The sequence below is a fragment of the Anomalospiza imberbis genome, chromosome 1 (assembly GCF_031753505.1).
Source record: "Anomalospiza imberbis isolate Cuckoo-Finch-1a 21T00152 chromosome 1, ASM3175350v1, whole genome shotgun sequence".
NCBI classification, from domain to species: Eukaryota; Metazoa; Chordata; class Aves; order Passeriformes; family Viduidae; genus Anomalospiza; species Anomalospiza imberbis.
Genome location: NC_089681.1, coordinates 93,932,038 through 93,947,693, shown reverse-complemented (window position 1 = coordinate 93,947,693; position 15,656 = coordinate 93,932,038).

The following is a 15,656-nucleotide window of genomic DNA, read 5'->3' as shown; positions in this document are numbered from 1 at the left end:
GCAATTTTTGATGTTTTCACATCTAAATCCAGGGTACCTTAGTTCTATCTTAGTTATGTTAAAATAAAATAATTATATGTGTGTGTGTGTATAGAGAGGACATATCCAGACACTAAACTTTGAAAACTGTTGTGGAGGTGGGAGAGGAATTCTGCTCTTGAATTCAGGCCCATGCTGCATGTTTTATGGTGAGAACCATAAGGGCATTTGCACATTTTTCAGGCAGATACATGCTTCCAGAAAATCCCCAAAGAATCTATTTAATCTCTAAGGAATTTTACTTTTTCCATACAAAAGATTCTGTACATTTAAGCATCGTTATTCTATGTGTGCAAAAAACTCCCAGGTGTTTGCAATTTCATGGGGTCTGTGCAGTTTTGTGTACTCTATCTCCTGCATGCAGGGTAGTTGCCTACTTGCTTTTGTGACTTTCTTCACTGCTGTCTGGGTGACCAGATTAGAAAGGTACTAGCTGCCAGTTCAGAGTGACATATCTGTCATGTTTTCACTCTGATGTTGGAGGGGGCCTCCATTCCAGAAATTCTCCCAGGGATAACTCCCTTAACTGATCCAATAAAATGTTAATATTGGTTTCTGGTTAATCTCTCTATACCAGCAATGCAGATAAATCTTTCAAAAAAAAAAAAAAACTAGCTATGTTGAGGTAACCTAGAAAATAGAGATTTGCTAAAGCAACAGTAACTATGTGCTGAGATATAGAAGGGTTTTTGAAGATACATAACGTTTTTCCCCTGAGGCATTTCAGATGACATATTGAAAGAATTGCAGAATTGGTGCTACAATGACTTTACCTCTGTTGTTCATCAAACATAATACTGTAATGCACAGAGCTTAATTTGGATTATTTTAGTAATTTTTCTTTTATTTTTTACTATCTGTACTGGGGTAGCACTTGACTGTCACCAAACACAGAGTTGGGAGCTGCTAGAAGGCAAAGCCAATTTGAAAAAGAAACAGCAGGTGACTGCACTTCCATGAGAGTGCAAGGAGTACAATGGTTTGTCAATTTACTTTCCGTGAAGCAGCACGTTCCCACACTAAGCATTTGTTGTTTTAGTAGAAGACAGAGTATAACAGTTAAGGAACTGAGGCACATATTGTCTTGCTAAATGAGGTAACATTTTAGGGAAATTCTCTGTTAGAAACTAACCCACTAGCTTCCTGAAATTGAGTCAATATTACAGTCTCAAGAGCATGGGATATTTTAAAGCAACTTTCTTCCTAAAGCAGAAAAATCATCAGATTTCACACCATGGAAAGTGACAGATAACATGAATGAGCAATCATCTAAATTTTTTCAAAAGTATTTTCTATGTTGTTCAAAAGATAGGTGGCATGATAGCTGTGCTCATGGCTTTCCTTTAGGAGATTTTTTGTATTGCCACCATCCAATCAGCACTTTTCAAGGTGATGAATAAGCTAAGTCTGAAATAAATCTGAAAGGAGTGTAAATTAACAAAAATAATTATTTCCATATTTTACAGTAAAACCACAAATTCTCACATTCTTGTGAGGAAGTTTCTGTTAATTTTCCACAGCTTAGGAAAAACACACTGTTCAGAAAGTGAGCTGATATTTAATCTGGTACTTTCAATTATTTTCTATGTAATTAAACTTAAATAAAATAAAGTTATGCTTGGATCATATTACTACTTAAGTATTTTTTTTAATCATGGACATACAGTATGTTTTCAGCAAATTAACACAACAAAGATGAAAATTACATCAACATATAAACAGTTTACATGATAGTAATCAAAAATAATTTCTTTCCAGGATATGACGGATGAAGTAGAAATATCACATTTCTCCATACTGGGATTACTTTTTATACTGAAAACAGATATTCTGAAGGTAAATTGAAGAAATAATGCTCTGAAATAGAAATGTTTGGGGAAAGTAATAAAGGAATAAAGTATCAATAAAAATATTTTCTTCTTGTTCACTACTGAAAGTATAACCTGCAGTGGAACAATTTAGTATGATTTCAACTGGAACACTAAATTAATGAAGAATAAAGAAGACCTTTAACCAGCAGTAAATTCTTTGAAATGCTAGCTCTAGCACAAGTATAGGATTAAGAACCCCGAGCTTGGAGTCAAGTGATGTACTTTGTAATAAACTTGTAAAAAAAATTTCCTTCTCCAGAAATGGAAAAAAAAATATATATACATATATATGTGTAACTTTAAAAGCCTGTAAAATATACATGAGAAATGTATGTAGTGAGTGAAAATTCCTTATGTAGGGAATGAAAATTCAGAGAGGACAGATAGAAAAGTATGATAATGAAGAGAAAACTTAAGCTGGGACAAAACAGAGCTTTCAGTCTGCTACAGGTTTATTCCATTTTACCTTAAGCATAAGTGTTTTGGCTGGGTCATGGGGAGGAGGAAAAATATTTTCCCTGCCCTTTCTGTCTCATTGTTCATCTTCCCTTGAGGAAAGTAGTCCAAATATGGCTTTCTTGCTGCTATTGATCCTAAGCACTGCATATAATGCTTTGATGGAAAAGAAATAACACATAATTACAAATCTGGGTTTTGTCACCAAATTTGGCACCAAATTTGGTATTCAGTACTTATCAGTCCTCAGTCAGAGATGTATATATTACAGAGCTTGCAAAATTGAGGCACAGTGTTGCTTTTTAGGGCCCAGACAAGATATCAAAAATGGCTATTTCCCTGTGGCAGTAACTACCTCAGAGCAGGAAGTACAACTGCTGGAAATTGAAGAGCTAGCTGGAAAGGAATAAAGTACTCCTATTTCAGACAGAAATGCACTGTCTGAAATAGGAGTACCTTATTCCATTTCAGGTTCAACCCAAGATGGTGAGAAGTTAATTTCCTAGGGCCTTAGGCCAGACCTCCATGCCAAGGAGTCTCAGAAAACAAAGCCCCAAACCTGGATCTACAATGATATTACTGATTTCGAAGCTGGTCCCAAGGACCAGTGACCAGTGAGTCAGTATATTGATTGCTTTTTTTAACAAGAGAATTCTTGCCAGGAATCTGATTTGGCAATCTAGGATTTCAGCTAGATTAAAGCAGCCATTTGGGAAAGTTCACATTACTGTTCTAGAGACTGACCACCTAATGGTGTATTTTGGAAGCTTTCAAAACCTTCAAATGGCAAGTCTGAAAAAGTGAAAAACTAACCAAACTGCCTTAGTGAACTAGTCTGATAGCTTACTTAGAAAAAAAAAACAGGAATGCTGAAGCAGTTTTTCTCTCTAGGAGCAGTCTGACAGAGAACTAAGTCTTAGTAGAAGCAGTCAGTCTGATATTTTTGTCGATATCTCTGATTTCCTTAACAATAGCCCGTAAGTATTAGGAATAGCCTAGAGAGCAGAAAGCTGTGCACAAAGCTTTTCCTCACTAAATCAGTTGTTTTCTTATTTCTTTCTTATACATTTATTATAATTTCTTTATTTATTATTCTTTCTTTCTTTCTTTTTTTCTTACACATTTGGAATTGATAGATGTCATTAACTCACACTAAGGCAACAAAAGGTTTTGAGTATAATTTTCAAGGCCAAAACCATATGGTATCCAAAGGACATGCTTTTAGCTTGCACTTGAGAAGGAAGACTCATTTGTGGCATCCAGCATAAATAAGAGATTCTGCTATTGCCTTCTTCCGGTTGTATGGTGCTTAACCTAGGTCTGCAAAAGAAATATGCGATTAAAGTTACAGCCATCTGAAAAAAAAGGACTTTGTTGCAGAGACAATAGGTGTGAAAATACACTGGATCATGAACTAATAATCTCAGGGAATGGGAACAGTTCCTGACTGCAAGATCTTTAATATGCTGCAGTACATTAAGCCAGATTTGATGGTCCACTCAGGCTGAAGCTTGAGGGAGTGCTTAAAAATGTGGAGCTCATGGCAGATGTGATGAGTGGGTGTGTGAACAGATCTTAAAACTTGGCTGAAGTGAGCTTAAGAGTTTTCATTTTAGAGCTACTTTGAAGGAAGGCAAATCAGACTAATGCCTGTTGTTGTATTGTGTTTGTTTATACCTATGTCAGTACTTATGTGTGATAAATGGTTTATCGCTGTACCCCCTCTTTACCCCTATGGTCCCATCCGTGTCAATCCTCCCTAAGCCTGCCCCTTGACTCAGCATAACTGCTGAGTCATTACTGTGTCCCCTCCCTGGTGCCTTGTCCGTCACCCAGCATCCCATCCCAACAGTCTGGAAGCTTCCATCAAGGACGTCGAGTGATTGGACAAGGACCAGGGGCCCCTCCCCTGACCTTCCCTAATATGTTGTTACTCCTATCTGTCATCCCAAGAATCACTCCCCAAGTTTATCCCATTGATTGTTAAGACTTCCTCTCCCCTTTCCACTCCCCCTTTATAAACTGTTGTCGAGGCCCTCTCAGGGGTCTTGCTGGTTGGTGTTTCCAAAAGTTGTTTGGTCTCGTAAGAGTCCAGAATAAACCTCTGGACTTTTTCCCACAACAAGAGTCAGCCTCTTTTCTTCTGTGGATTTGTTGTCTGTCAGTCTTCCAGAGGCACTCTTGGAAAACTCGAGGGATCCCAAGGGAGTGCCCTCTGCCGCTGTCGTGCCTGTCTATCCAGGTCACTCAGGTGGATATTGAGTGGACACGACAACAGCTTGTCATTTATCTTCCATGAAATGCTTTCTATTACTGTTGTTGGCCTAGATGACCAGTTTGGAGAAGTAAATTTAGTTGGCTAAGGGAAAATGAAAAAATCTTCTGTTGTTTGTCTTTTTTAAGCAATTTTATGATAACTTGTCATAAGCTCAGGAGTAAGAGAGTTTCCATGGCAAAGGAGTTTGGTTGTATATTGAGCTTTCATTTATATTTAAATGAGTCAGACAGAAGCTACATTTAGTGGTGTGACTTATGTTTTTATTTATAATTTATGTAGTGTTTTAATATAAATTTATACAAATTTAGAAATAGAAATTTAGAATTTAGAAATTTGTACAAATATTCCAATTTTATAAGTACATGCAAAATACTAACTAACGCAGGGACTAATAATAAAAGGTGAGCTGGACAGGAACAAACGCAGATCTGAACCAATGTGGCTGATCATACGTTCTCCGTTTATTGTTTACAGACAGCAGTTTATGTACACTTCAAGATAGTTTACAATCATGAGCACACTCTCATTGGCAGCAAACATTGTTTGTCTTTGTCTTGAGGTGGCTAAAGTTTCACACTGCAAACCTATACTAATTCACACCTCGATAGCTCAGTACACTGTTACACCTTAACATAATTTCTGACTGCGCCACAAACTTATTCTTAACTGTGCCACAGGCTTCAAGGCCTCACCGAGGCTCACATCTGAGGCCTAGGCTGGGGTAGCTCAACCTTTGCTCTAAATATACAGATCGTGAACATACAGATCGGTATCTTTTTCTCTCAGAAATTATTCTACAATTAACTTATTATGAACTTGAAATTTCACTCTTACAGTCTGTCCTGTATTATGGAATGTCATTAAAACCTAAGAAATTAATGATGTGGTCTTTACTGGCTTTTTTTCCCTGGAAATAAACAGAACATACTCATAATCACAGCAAAGAGATAAGAGAACAGGTCTCACTTTCTAAATGTTGCAAGCAGTCTAATAAATTTATATTTCAGTGCTGTGTTTGACTGCTTTCATTCCAAGCTGTACTTGTGAGTTCATAATGTGAATACTAAGGAACTTTGTCTTTATAATACATACAAGCCTTCTTTTGTGCCTTCAGTCAACAAAAAGGGAAGTAATCTGTTTTTCTTCTGGTATTTTAAAATGTACTATGACATATGACTACAAAGAAATTGCAAGATTTAAAGTTTGCTCTTGTTCTGTGAGAATAGAGGTGTAAAATATAGATACACTCTTAAGAAAAAAAGTCCCCATGAATAGCATTTCAGATTCTTAGAAAATATCAGCAATGTAAACTATGTAACGTGTGCTTAAGAACTCTTTAACTACTTTGTGCATTTCTGCCCTTCCTTTCTGCCCCAGACTGATGGTTTTCCACTAATCAAAAAATATATTCCTCTTCTCTTAGTTCTGTAGGTGTCAGTGACAGCTGCTCAGCACTGAACCCATGACAGGAATGAAAATAAACTCTATCTGGAAATAGATAATCTCCACTAGCCTTTATCTTCATTGTCGTTTCTGGATTGAATATATTGGTCTTTTCAAACATAATCACTAATATTTTCATTCTGAGGAGAAAAAACTTATCTAATACTATAATGGTTATTGCTGATAATAATAAATGTTACTGCATAAATTAAGAGCTACAGAGGAGGAGGGCCTTCATTGTTCTGAGTCAAAGTGTCCTTCAAGGCTGTGTTAGGAGCTGCCACTGAAGGTAAGGGTTACTGAGGTTCTGGATAATAGGTCTCTTAGTGCAGATTAGAGTGGGACAAAACCAGTGGGTTTTTAACTTCTATATATATGTAGGGTTTATTTTAGAAAAATTTGGTTGCCATGGAAAAGAGGTATGTAGTTGTTTTAGTTAATATCTATATAAAAGTATAAATATGTCACCTAAGAAAATATATAAGGAAAAGAAAGAAAGAGAGAAAGAAAGGATAAAAGTAGCTAGCAGAGAGGAAAATATATCACGTTGATCAAGTGAGGAGACTTGATTGTTGCAATTTCGATGTCCATTGGCCAAAGCAATGGTTGCAGTCTCAACCTGTCAGGGTGGGGGAAGCACATGAAACATAGGCTGCGGTTGGTTAATATATGTTCAAGTTCAGGTGGGAATGCCCAGATACCTTCTCTGGGAAGTAGGGGAGAGTTTTACACTGTCCAACACAACACTGTGGATCATGTGCAGTTCTCTGAGAGGTGAGAGGCCCAGAAATGAGTGTCTGGGGGGCATTTCAGGAGTCTTTGATAGCTTACGACACCTATGACATTGACAGCTGTCCCTCACGTGAGCATACTGAGCCAGTTATGCCCCATGGGAGCCAGTTATGCCCCATGGGAAGGGATGAATGCCTTCAGGCCTACATAAGACTATCATCATGAATATGAAAGTCCCAATACCTTTCTTGGGGAGGGAGTCAGCTGTGTAAGGGTGGAGTGGACATTGGCCAAATAAAAAGCATTGTCCCACCTAACAGGATCTGCTCATTGGGATTTTCACTTATTTGGCTCAAAACCTATCTTGTTGCTAAATAAAAGGTTTGACTTGGTCATACTCTTGTGATAAGCACTCACCCCTTTAGCACCTGAGCTGTTCTTATGCAGATCAGAAGATGTTTCTATATACAAACAACCAGCTTCTGAAGGCAGGCATGAAAAGAACTTAAAGATATTTTTCCTTGAAGTATAATTTTGAAATGTTTTTCTTTGACCACTTATAGAAGAGGGGGACTGAAGGGGGAGAAACTCTGCTTTTCCTGTAAGGAAATCGTAAACTATTTCCCATCACTGTAGTGTTCTGGGTATTTTTGTATAAATTTCAGATTTCAAAAGATTCTAAATGTATGATCCAAGAATAAAACTTGAAGTTTCCAGAGCAAACTATCTCAGCAAAATTCTTCAGAGAGTAACATTCATTTCTCACTTCACTTGGCATTTCTTCTACTTTTTCTTCAACAGGATATAAATGAGGAATATATTCAAAGTAAACTGAATTACACTCTTTCAAAAGAACTAGCATAGAGTTGAAAATTGACCCTATTGTTTTTAAGTTGCTTCCACACATTCAACTGTTTTCTCACATGTAGAGCAACACCCTCTCCTCATCATACCATCCTTTCCTTCCTTCCCTCCTATCCCTTCATTGCACAACTGCAGTTAAAAAGTTGTTAAAGAAGACACTAACAGTGTAAGTCCCAGGACTGATTTGAGGAGCCCTACTGGTTTTTGGCTGCTGGACTTTGAACCACTGGTCACAACACTTTCAATGTGGTACTGCAGCAATCTCTCCAGACCTGCAATTTATCCAGACCATATTGCACCAATTTGGAGATAGACACTACAGAAGAATAAACATTCCAAGGCCTTGCTAAGTCAAGGAATACAACATGCATATCCCTTCCCTTATCCAAAAAGTCAGTTTCCTCCTTGCAGAAAGCAAGGAGGTTGGTCAGTCATGATTTCTTCTTGTTAAAATTATGCTATGTCTATCACTATTTTGTTTGTTTGATTGTTTGGTTGGTTGTTTCTAACAGAATTTGCTTCATAACAGTTCCAGGGACTGAGATGAGGCTGATTGGCCCATAGTTCGTTAAATTCCCCTTCTTGCCTTGTCCTTCCTGAAAATGGGTATGAGGTCTGCCATTCTTCAATCATCAGGAATATGCCCATTTTCTGTGACCTTTCAAGGGATTTAGACAAAAGCCAGCATCCTTTAGAACCCTCAGGTACATATGGACTATTGTATGTACAAGTGGATTAAGTGATCCCTAATTTTTCCTGTGTTGTGTGTAATGTTTCAATGCTTGAAGACAGTCTTACCATTAAAAACTGAGGCACAGAAGGTTTTGAGAACCTGTGGCAGTCACAGACATGACCCATGAGGGTTACCCCATCTGTGGGTACAGATTGTGACCATAGGTTTCTTGGGATTCTTTAGAACACAAAGTCACAGAAGCCTGGGTTTCTGAGAATTTAATTATAAATTTACACAAATTGTTTTTTACTATAAGTAAAAAAATTCCTAATATTAAAAAAATTTAAAAATAATAATAAATAATATTTAAAAATTCCTACTATAATTCCTATATACATACTAAAATTCCTACTATAATAAAAAAAAATCATTTATACACTACTAACACCAGTAAATAAAAAGATTACAAGTCACTGCAAAGTTACCACTAGGAAATTGACGCTGTGCCCCGGTCGCAGGAGAAGGGAGCTGCGCTGGCTGTGATTGAGCCCCAACCCTGCTTTCCCCGAAGCGTCGTTCATGAGCAGCCTCTCCCCGCCTCAGCCACCAGCAGGCACAGGGTAGCGGTTTGGCCGTTGGCTGCGTCGAGGGACCGAGGCAAAGGAAGAAGAAAGGACCCTTTGCTTGTGTCTCCGAGCAATCTTTATTCTTCCTCGCGCAGGAGGGCAGTGGCGCAGGGTGATACAGCGTAACGGCTCAAAGTAAAGGCAAGGCAAAAGGCGCGAAGTTGCAAAAAGGGCAGCTTTTAAGGGGACGCTGTCCCCAAAGGGGGGACAGCTTAACAACAAATCAAGGGCTAGATAGGAGGTGTATGGAGTTGATATGCATAAACATAAAACCAATAGGGAAGGGGAAGGGGACAATGCATACATAATGTACCAATGAGTGAAGGAAAACATCATAACTGACAGGAAAGCTTCCAGATAAATGCGTGTAGCAAATAATGACAGACAAGCTGCAGGGGCAGGATTTAGAAGACAGACAGGGAAGGGTCTGGAAATAAGGGAGGTATACCCCAGGACTGACATGGGGAAAGGCGGGAAAGCAGGTGGAAAAACAACTTTGGGGAGAGACTATTAGGAAAACTGAACAGGGGTGAATAGGGACAAGCCATTACAGTTGTATTAAACAATTTCTTAAACATAAACTTCAAAATCCCACTACTACTGGAAAGCAAGTATATATTAGAAGAGTAAAGCAAATATATATATATGCATATTTTAAGTAAGTTCCTAATTCCAACTAGTGAAGTAAGTATATCATTATGAACCTTTATCTGTGAGAGCACCTATATATATACATATATTTATAATGTGAAATGTTACTGGTAAAACACTCACCAAACCATTCCCAGGAATGGGACAAATCAATGATGTAGAAGACCCACATCAAAGATGATTGGTGTTACAAAATACAAAGTCAGCCAGGTGTTCCTAGCAAGGGTCTGGTCTGTCCAGGAGATTGTATTCACAGAAGCTCTTTCAGAGAGGATAATTTTAAGTAGGAGGGAATTACTTTTGTTAGACACATAGGTAAGCATAGGGACTACTCTTTCTGGAATAGCTGTTGCTGACTTTGTTATCCTGCACTCATCAAGGGGCCTTTATCCTGCCAACTACCTCCCTTCAAAGGAAGTTTTGACTGAGCTTATCAGGAATGACTCAGGGCTCCTGACTGAGATGTCCTTCTTTGTTAGTATGTTTAGCTGGTTGCCTTTGTGACTGCTCTATCAATACCTCAGCTTTTCCCCTGTTGTTTTTCACTGGGTCCCTTGCTCCACTAAGCAATGGGCTCACACTCTCCTTAAACCACTGATGCACTCGCATGCACTGCACTGTTAGTGTGTGTTTTCAGTGGTTCAGAAACAAGGTGTGGTTGTTTCCACTTCTTCCAATCAATGTTAAAAGTAGATTTGAACGACAATTTCCAAGAGCTGTAATCTCACTGTTTGGGATGTCTCCACTTCCTCTTGTCTCAAAGGCCCACAGGGTCTGAACCAGATTGTGGGCTTGTTATGTAAATTATTTCTGTCCCTGTAATTAAACTGAGTTCTATATAAATGTCTATGACACTGAAGCACTTGTCTGAAAAAGTGATATAATTACATTTTACAAAGTGACAGCAGCTAAACTACTGCATTCCCTGTGCAGAAATGCAGCCTAAGTATGGACGTGGGTAGAAGAATGGCTACAAGCTTAGACATAAAAAATTATTCTAAGTATTTTAATTGTATTGGTTACATGTATATCTTAAGAGCCCTGCAGATAAAATTTATTGTCTTGGATTCCTTGTAAGTAATGAATGCATTTGTCTTTTCCCTTCTGTTTCATAACTGAGCAATTCAGGCATTTAATTCTAGCTTCTAGTTAAATGTGCTATTTTAATTACAAAGTAATTGATTGAACAGTGTAAATACACTTCAGTTCTAATTAATATGGACATATTATGTGGTGCATTGTACCAATACATCTTTTGTTACTGTGTCTGCATGTTCTCATATTCTATTCTCTGCAATGAATGGGAGTCTCTGGATGCCTTTTTGTTTCTTCAGGAAACATGGTGTTAGAGTTCTAGGAAGTTATACAATAGCAAAATTATCAGAAGGAAATGTTTGAACTTGTTCCAACAAAATAAGACACTGTATAAAAAACCCAGCTAAGAAAGCAAACAAACAAACAAAACCAAACACAAACCCCTGACATTTTCCATGTGTTTCTTTAAGTATCTTCTAAATTTGAGAGAAAAAGAAAACTAGAAGTAAGGCTGATTTTGACTAATCCATTATGTTATACTCTCCAATGCATATTTAGTTAGTCATAACATTTTTACTGGATGCTCTGCCCCTCTTTCCTCTTGGGCTGAGGACATCTTTTTTAAGTTCTTTATTCAGGCTTTAATACTTAAATAAAGATTGATATGTTTTCTGCTTGTCTTGCTGCTTCTGTGAACAAGGCTATATTAAAGATTAAATCTGACAACCAACCCCTGACCATATTGTCATTTGTCTACAAACTTTGCAACATCCCTCTCCCTTAATTTTGCTGAAGATTTTTATACTTACATATGCCAATTGTTATATGCTGGCCTGTATGAATGAGAAAGGGTGAGCAGCAATAACTGTTGCTTGAATTTCACCATTTGAATGACCATGTTTTCTCCATCTCTCTCCAAACTGATTCTTTCCCCTTCTTCTCCAAGTCTCTTGAAAGATATAAGTACCACACCTATCCTATTGTTACCTACTATCATTTTAATGTTTCTTTTACGAGTGGGAACAAAACCTGATTTCCAGGTGCTCAATAAAAGAAAAGGTATTGTACTACTAATATAAATAGCCATTATACAGAACCATCAGATTGCTTTCTCTATCACTATAGAATATTTTTGTTTACCTGACACATTAGCTTGCCTTTGTATTTTGATCATTTATACTGGGATATATTAGTGTTTTGAAATTAATTTGCAGATTGAGCTTTTGAGGAAGGATTTTCTCATTTATTCATATCAAGCCTGATATCCTGGATGCTATAATCCTGACACTTCCTTTTGGATATTATGGTTATTAAATAACTGACCAACATGTTGTCAAATATATACTTGGATTCTGTGTTGGATACACCCTCCTAAGAAAACAGTTATCTAAGAAATCCTACAAGCAAACATGAAGGAGTCTCACTGGTTTTCATATAAAGGGAAAAATATAAATAAATTTGAGTAGATAGCAAATATCCCTGCCCATAATTGTTCTTAAATCATTCATAGGACATATAGGTGTTTGGATAGTACTCTTCATTTATGCTGAAACTACTAGTTCAGAAATCTTTCTACAGAGAAACTGGAGAAACTGGAAGCAAAATGTCTTCTAGAAAAAGGTCTACCCATTTATCTGTTTGATAAAGAGTCACAATATAAGTAAATAATTTCCATTTTGAATAAGATTAGTTACTTTCAGATTTTCCATGGTAAGCAAATAAAACAGAGTGCCGTGAACTCAAATTCCCAGTTTTACATTGGGTCCTAATTGGTAAAGCTTTTTAGATACACAGGAACTTATCTCTTTTTGTCTGTAACAATCAGGTCAATATTTACTCCAAAAAATTTAGACCATAGAGGAGTCTCCTTCTTTTGATTCTGCATTTACTAATTGGTGAGGCTTTGCTTCTGTACTTAAAATATAACATTCTTGGCACATGCTGTCAGTGATAAAGGGTTAAAACAGAATGATGCTCTACCAGTGTAAGAAACTGGGTGTGTGAACCTCAAGTCAGCTGAACCATTTATTCCCTGTTTACTTAATTTTCTAGTTGTTGTCTTTCTGTAGTATTTTAGCCTGAATGAAAACAAAAGTTCTGGAAATTGAATACCATCAGTGGGAAACAGCCCATTTAACCTGGTCAGTAGTTTATGAATTTGATGCTCTGAACAGTGTAGGTATCTTTTCCAAACTATTGAAGACTATTTTTTATTTAAGTGACAAATAGCATTTTCTGGCCTGATGATCTGTAAATTTTATTTCCTCTGGACCCTCTGAAAACTTTTCCTTCTCCATTAAATGCATGAGAGTAAAAGGCTATGAAATCTTGGATAATGAATTATGCTGAATCTGTAGGAAAAAATTACACACATCAGCAGTTAATATGAGGAATAGAAACTCAAATTAACACACATTTTAGAATACTTTAAAACAAAAACTACAACCACAAAAAAAAAAAAAAAAGCAACAGCAACAAAAACAAGCGGAAAAAAACCTCAGCAAACAAACAAAAACCCAAACGAAAAGCTTTCCTTTTTTTTTTGCTTTATGGGTGTTCATGTATTTTCCTGTAGTCTTGGTCTGCAAATACTGCAGACCAGAGTATGTGAAATATGTCTGTCATATTTTTATTTGCCTTAATATCTTCTGCAACATTATTTTGGCACCATTCTAGAATGTTCACTGTAGAGCAGCCCCAGGAAAGTGGATGTGCCCTGGTTTGATGTCAAGTGCTCTTACTGAAAGGATAACAGGAAACGATCTACTGGTGACATCTATTCTCTGTCTTGGCATCTTAATGCTGTTGCTTAACTGCAGTCAAGATTGCAATTTAAATGTGTGCCAGAGCACATTCAAAGGTCTGAGAAGGTTCTTCAGTGAAAGAGAATTTTGTGTAACTCAAAGGGTATGGCTGAAAAAACTGACTTCTGTTCCTCTTTCCTGCCCTGCTTAAACACATATTATTCCCAGCTGTGTCAGTACACATGCCTGGGATTTGTTTATCCAGTGAAGAGAACATATGCCTATTTGATGTAAGTGGTAGAGTCTGCTTCCACAATTACATAATGTGAGAGTGACTTTAAAATAAAGTTATTAATATTCAGAGAGCTAAAAATTGCTGCCATCCTATTGCCTTAAACTTGCTATCATTCCTTGCTATAATACAAACCCTTACATTAATATTCAAGGAAGTAATTTTTTTGCTGTGTTTTTCAAAATGACGTCTTCCCCTCAAGCCCTGCAAAAAATGTAGCTGGAATTTTCTCTTATGTAATCTTTCTATTTAGTACTTGTTGTGAGATTGATATTATATAATCATATCTCACTTAAAATTATAATTAAATCTCTTATTTTCCATATAATAAAATGAGCAGAGCCTCTAAAATATCTCAGAGGGATCAGTCAGCAGAACAACTGAATATATACAATAAATGGTCTTTATTTTCTCTATGAATTGGTGGGGTTTAGGCTATAAACTGTTTTCTGTCTGTACAAATAAGAAATAAACTCCCCCATCATGTGTATTGCAGAAACAAATGCTTTAAATCATTGTAGCGAGAAACAACTGAAATTGCTTTCTCTGCTGCAGGTTGTGTGTTTTAATCAGCATGACAAGTATGAAGGAGAAGAAAGAATATGTCCTTTCCAATATTTAGATAATACACAATGGCAGTATGACACTAAAGAGCTTTACTAGCACATACTGGTGAACACAGCAGTAACATGAATGACAAAACACCAACCCTTCTTTAACAAAAAAAGGAGAAACTTAAAAAGTACTTTCTTCTAATCTCTTTACCTTGTCAGTTGTGTATCACTTTTGTGAATTAAATTGCATAATTAGTTTATGAGTATTACATTTTATATTTTAAGCCACAAGGAGAAAGCAAACCCTCCCTCACCACTTTTTCCATTGGCCTGTCTTCTGGAAGGAGGTATGTTTATGGCCTGTGAGAAACAGTAGTTTTTCTAATGTTACAACTGAGACAGCAACTCTCAGGCATGTCATGGAAAAAACAGTAGGAGGAAAAAGCAAGGGAAAAAATGGGATGCTTGGGCTTTGTCAAGGGAGTGACTTACAGAAATGCTGTGGTTTCAGGCTGACAAAACAATAACATAGATTAAGGAAATCTACGGCTTTGGTTTTTCTTTTCCCCAGTCCCGGGTGAAATAAACAGGGCAGGAGATCGTACTCCTTTAAAGTGCCTTTAATAAAAAGTGACCAGCTCATGTGGGGGCCCGACGGGTAGCGCGCAGGCCACCGCTGCTTCCCGGAGTGGCACGGAGGACGAGGAGTGCAGCTTTGTCCGCTTTACACGCAGGCAGAGCCGGGGATTCCGTCCTCACGGGAGCAGCAGGATTCCACAGTCCAACTCATAGTCAGGGGTCCTCATACTAGCCGATGTCTCTGCTGGTTAGAGTGAGACATTAGAAAGGTTCCTGCAGAAACTAGGATTAATTGCTCACCCTTTACAGTGGTTGGAGTCCTTCAGTTTCATTGTGGCTCGCTGTTTCAGGGGTTTTCGATGTTGAATTTGATGCCTTCCTCCATTTGCATACTGCTTCTGATGTCACTTCCTGGGAGCCATTTTCTAGGAAGCAGTGACAGTGAAACCCAACCCGACAGAAAGAGAATTTCTAGCAGGAGATGAGCAATGAATGATCAACAGGAGATAAAAAAGGGGTAATTAACAAGGGATTAACAAGGACTAATTAACAAGGGATGAATAAGGGGTAATTACCAATTCTTTAGCAACCTGTCATAATGTGACTCTTCCTAACCTTTGAGAAATAAACATTTTTTTACTCATAACACCGGGCAGCTGGGGCGCCTGGCTAGTGGCGCTGCCTTTCGGTGAGACCGGGGCTGCCACGTGTGTGGATCTCTAGAGCCGAGCCTCCGCGCGGGTTTGCCGCCTTCGTAGCCACACGCTGAGAGGAGACAAAGGGAGAGAGAAGGCACACCTTGTCCTGTGTGGCTGAGAA